Source organism: Genypterus blacodes, unplaced genomic scaffold (genome assembly GCF_046128005.1).
Source record: "Genypterus blacodes isolate CSIRO-AG114 ecotype Tasmania unplaced genomic scaffold, CSIRO-AGI_Gbla_v1 ptg000348l_1, whole genome shotgun sequence".
Taxonomy (NCBI): domain Eukaryota; kingdom Metazoa; phylum Chordata; class Actinopteri; order Ophidiiformes; family Ophidiidae; genus Genypterus; species Genypterus blacodes.
This window is the reverse complement of record NW_027467132.1, coordinates 457,368-463,002: the sequence shown is the minus strand read 5'-3', so window position 1 is coordinate 463,002 and position 5,635 is coordinate 457,368. Positions and strand designations below refer to the sequence as shown.

The 5,635-nt window shown below is 44.4% G+C and overlaps 1 long non-coding RNA gene across 1 annotated transcript; it reads right to left on the bottom strand.

Annotated features, from left to right (window-relative positions):
- Positions 1-416: 416 nt before the first annotated feature.
- On the bottom strand, positions 417-2,374 carry LOC142988796 (uncharacterized). The gene is made up of 3 exons (XR_012960627.1): positions 2,297-2,374; positions 568-674; positions 417-498 (listed from the first exon to the last, which is right to left on the bottom strand). It is a non-coding gene; the product is annotated as an uncharacterized LOC142988796 (long non-coding RNA).
- Positions 2,375-5,635: the final 3,261 nt, after the last annotated feature.

Below are 5,635 nucleotides of genomic sequence, written 5' to 3'. Positions count from 1 at the left end.
TTTTAGTGCACGCTGACATGACGGCTTTGCTCTGTAATTGGGGTTTTCAGCTCTGTATGTTATTTGAATCAAGCTGATGATGATGAAGATGATGATGATGATGGCAAAGTGACACGACCCAACTCCCACATATGCTGCTGGCGACATGTTTTCCGTGAAGGAATAAAATGAAAATGCGATCAGGCTTTTCCTTCAAACTTGCTGCGACCTCTTTTTCAAGGCAAATGTTTTCCAGCACAGATGTTGCCGTGTTGCCAAAATCTTGACATAAAGAATTCAACACATCCAGCAGTGAGATTGTGTGGGCTATCCAGTTGGTTCACTGTCTGGTATTCAACCGACATCCCACAACATACAGACAAGTCAACAGGTTGTTCATGTGTTTACCTCGGATCCCAGCCGGGGTTACAGACGGGGGCGGAATTACACGCGGAACACCGTCAGTGCTCATCCTCTCTGAGTAGACATCCAGGCGGGGTGACGTCTCTGGTGGTTAAGCTGGAGGTAAAGGTTCCGATTATGAGATCGTTCATACATTCGTGAAATTTACATTCCAGTTCTCCTAACCTGCATGTGTTGGAGCTTCCTGCCCTCCGGTCTCCTATCCCACCAGGAAAACAGCATCAGCTTAATGGAATACCCACGATAGATGATGACATCGACGTGTTAGGGAACTACAGGATGAATCAAGAACAAAGCGCTTAGCACCAATGGGTTTGACTTAAAGGATGCAGTTCTATATGTGTGTGTGTCAGGGGAAAAGGCAGCGTAGAAGCAAAGCACAACCAAAATCTCTGATCTCATTTCTACAGAAACCCTTAGAAATGCAGATACAGGTGAAGATATAAAGCGTTTTCGCTTCTTCTCCTAAGATCTCTACAGTTCAGGATGTTCTCCTCTCAAGTTGAGCACACAGAGTTCCCTTCTCCTCCCTCAAAGTTCACCTCCTAATGACAGATGGCTGCACTGTGACTGTGTGCAAATCTCCTCTCTTACTCATCACGATCAAACACATTAAACATTTTCCCTCTGCAGATTCTGGAATATTTCCTTCTTAATCTTAAGCCTGTTATTCTAAGGCTTTCTTTCCCTCCTGGCAATAAAGACGCACTGGATGGCTTTTCCGATGTTATCCCTTCAATCTTGCCCAAGTTATTGCTGGCATTAGTCGGGCTCTTTCAGCTGTGATATCAAAAGCAATACAACAGATGCATCAGAACACAATGTCCAAGCAGGGTGCATGAGGGAACACCAGAAGACCTGCAGCAGATACACGACTGAGTGAGGTCAAGTAAGGTCCTCAAAGGCTCCGACACACACTCACACCCATTACTGATCCCAGTGATGAGCTTTGCCATCTCATATACCAGTCAATTGCTCATAATTACACTCTTTACACACCTCACACACGCACAAACACACACACACACACACACACACACACACACACACACACACACACACATAAGCAAGTATGTCTGCTCCAGGAGGTGATTTTCACAAAAGGAATGTATGATGTCAGCGGGTAAACGGAGGGTAAAACCATAGACTGGAAAAAACGAGACCAAGCCTTTAAAAGTAGTTGAAGTCAACAACATGACAAGGGGAGGGTGGGGTTTCCCCCCACGATCACTCCCATGTCCCTGTCACCCCCCCTCCCTACTCGCCCCCCCCAATTCTGCTGATGGCGTGGAAACTTCAAAGAAGTCAGAAACTGAGGACAGGGAAAAGGAATGTGTTTTGTTTTCCCTCCCCGCCTGCTACTAGGTAACTTGGCAGCCGGGCCGGGGGAAGGAAACCAGCAGTCTGTAGCTCAGGGCGGCAGCACCTCATCAGCCATAACCCATGTCCCGATTCTATCTTTTGACACCTGGTCAATCAAACCTCACGACCGGGGCCAGAAGGCAATCGCTCTTACACATCGAATGTTTGAGCAGTTACCATGGCGCCAGACAAACAACATCACTAATGTGGCTGAAATACACCAGAAAGTGATTCTGAATAATGTGCTTCACCATAAATAACTCATCATCATCATCCAGTGACATTGTCCAAATGAATTACAGGATAAGATTTGACATAAAAACAACAAAAAAGACAAATATACAGTTAGTGTATGAAAAGATTCCAGTATCTACACTAAATGGGTGCGTCTACTCCAGATAGACGCCGCTGTCCCACAATGCAATGCAAAAAGGAAATGGGTGGAAGGGTGGAAAGCAAATGACTGGAAGTCCAAGACAGCTGCTGGAAATTTATGGAAAATTCTCTACAAAACACTGAAATTCTAACTCACTTCAAAGCAGCAATGTTGTTTGTCTGTGTTGATGTATTGTATCCTGAGTGTAAATATGTTTCCCTGTGAGTCCCTGTGAGACCGGCATGGTGATGAAAGTGAAAGCACCTCAGCACTCAAGGACAAACCCGCTCGCTAACATTAGACATGTAAATAGTGACACGAGGAGTGTTCTGGATTTCTGAGAAGGAAATGAGAATGTCAGCGCTGGGCGTGCAGAGAAAGCGCCGGCTGCCTGGTTCAATCAGATCCCATTTCAGCGCTGTTGCGAACGCGGCGTTGAAATAGTGTGACATTCAAGATCAGTGGTAATGACTACCTTAACGACTGTAACTGCCCATTATTGAAATGTTACAGTGGCAATTCTCACATAGAGCGCCAAAATCCATCACACTGTACAACGACAAAGTTAAATTATTTTGTTACGATGAGATTACACCCCATCCATTTACACACACACACATAAAATTCCCAGCCCCCCCTCCCTCCCTGTCTCGCCCACACGCTCACACACACACTGTTTCCTTTGATGCCTTTCTATTCACACGGATCAAAGCGAAGAGAACCCTCAACATCCATACATTAGGACCAAACAAGCACCTCCACACGCTGTCTGCAACATGAATACATAACCAGGTTAGTTATTTTAATAAACTCTTGAGCGACATCACCTTTCAACCTGCTTTTAAATGTCCCACTCAGCCAAAAGAGGTTTTAATCTACTGAGCAGCAGTCAGTTCAACACAGTGGCGCTGTGATAACCTTTTACATTCTGGCCCATCATTTGAACCAAAAGTCATAGATTCAAAAGTACATTAATACATTTTCCACCAATTCCTCCCAAACATTTTCTTTGCTTCTCCTCCAAAGGTTTTATCTTGTGGCTCATTCATTAAAAAGTGCATTGAAACGTCTCATGAATTAATGATTGTATTGTAACCAAACCTGGTGGACATGTACAGTCAGCTCAAATAAAAGAAGCATCAATGGACCTGATGGTGGCGCTATAACAGCAACAGCTGCTAGTCAAAGCTGGAGGACTGAAGGCCTTGGCAGAGGTTTGCACTCTAATGACTTCCTGTATGTAATGTATTTCTTGTAATGTAAGGTTAGAGGTTTGAACAGGTCGCCAGTCTGTCGCGGGACTACACACACACACACACACACACTCACACACGCCCACACACACATTATGCATGTCTTTGGACTGTGGGAGGAAACTGAAGCACCCAAAGGAAACCCACGTAACCTCTGAGATAACATGTACACGAGGAGAACCAGAGCCAAACCTCAGGACACTCTGTCTCTATGGCGATAGTGTAACTGCACCACAGTGAGCCAACCAAAAACTCGAGACACCAAAGCCAAAGCCGGGTGTCTTCTTGTCGCGCACAACCAGCTGTTTGCATCGAGTCCATAGTAAAACGTTTGCATTGCAAAATTCATGGCACGCTCCTCCAGGTTGCTCTTGCATGTAAATAGACACACCAGAGCGTCTTCCCTTCCCGCTGTTGCACTTCCCAGGTTTCCCTTCTGTACTTCACTCCTGGCATCTGTGGCACTCTCCAACTTTGGGTGGTCCCGCTCTCCTGTTGTCTGTTCAGCGGCGTCTGACACTGCTGTGACATTCCTCAGAGGGGTTATCACAGGGTCTTTCCTTTCCCATTCATGTTCGGGAATTATTTTTTTCCGGTAGTTCCATTGCAGTTTGTTAGTTTTCCTGTGGTAATGACAATAGGCAGCTGCTCCGGGAGAAGATCTGTGGAGCTCAACTGTGCTCAGGCAGTTTGTAAGAAGAGACACCAGAGGCTGTTAATTTTTATGACTGCTCCAAGTCTACAACCTTGATAGGAGCCTACATTGATTTTTTTTTAGACAGTCCTTCAAGTACCGTGTGTGGGTGAATTACAAAACCTGGAACGCCTTTAACAGGAGAGAAAATCACTGAAGTAGGAATAATTATAATACTTCAGTTTGCTCTTTAGAACTTTTTTCAAACCTCAGAAAATATGAGCTTCTCTATATAATAAGAGTCCACTTGTGCTGAAGAGGACCACAGGGAATCTAAAGCCGTTTTCACATTCTTACCATATCAGATCAAGTCTTACGTCTGCCTCATATAGAGAGAGACGCTTTGAGCTAATATCACTGTGCAATTCACCAGGAAAAACATTCTTGCTAATGAATGCAGTTTGGAGCCAGACTCCTAAAACCCTTTTTTCCTCTAACATCAGACGGGAGCCTGTCTTTGATGATCAACACTCTCAAGCACTCTGGACCGGCCCCCCTTTGTCTCTGTGCGTCCTCGGGCAGGACGAGCCCCACTTGGCACAGCGGAAGGATGATTCCCAAGCAGCCTGTCGACTTTACTCCCTAATGCTCTTTCGCCTGCCCCACTGACTGACTTTTTAATAAATGATGAGATGTGGTATAAATAAACCACAAGGCAGTGCAACTGCCAAAAGGCGGAGAGAGATACCAAGGTAACACACAAGAGGCGATAAATAAGTCAACAAAGACTCGTTTGCACTGCTTGGGTTCCATCACTGTCAGTGTGGCACCGGTTTCAATTAGACTTGAGAGATTGCAAGTGTGTTTATTTGATGCGTAAAAAGCTTTCGGATCAAAAACTGTTGTGCTCCTCTTAAGCACAGGATTGTTGAATGTAATATGACCTGCTGTTGCTCTTCAGCGTGTCTCTGTTAGCCTTTAACATCTATATTGACATTATTGAAAAGCAGGGGTTAAGGTTGTTCCCATTTGCAATGTAAAGGTTACAGTTGCCAATAAGCCATGTAGTTCCTTGAAACAACAACAATATTATTTGAAATCAACAACAATCAACACAAATTTAAAGCAACAATCTGCAATTCCGCTCCATATTAAAAATCTCCCTCTTTGTCTCATCGTTCTCTCCTGACTAGATTCTCTAGACTATTGCCTTTAAATCTCAATTAAATATAAATGTAATGTTAGCGATGCAAGGCTCAAAGTTCAGACTGAGCTGCAGATATGCCACATATCAGTGTGGAGCTCTTAGAGAACCTCCAGATAGACGCTCAGCTGTATTCTTTTGACATATATCTTGAAGGTAGTCACACATGAAACATCACGATTGCCTCCAGGTCACTTTCAAATACACACCAGAGAGATCAAAGAAGTCACATCACAAAGTGCATTTGAGAAACAGAGACGATCCTAAAAACAGACTTTGAGGCATCAGAGTGCAGCCTGGGTTTGATATTCACCTGTGAATCCAGACAAACTAAAGCTGTTAGAGTATATACAGTACATTATACGTAGGTGGAGTCAGTGATGCCTGTGTTTTCGTTGCTTGGT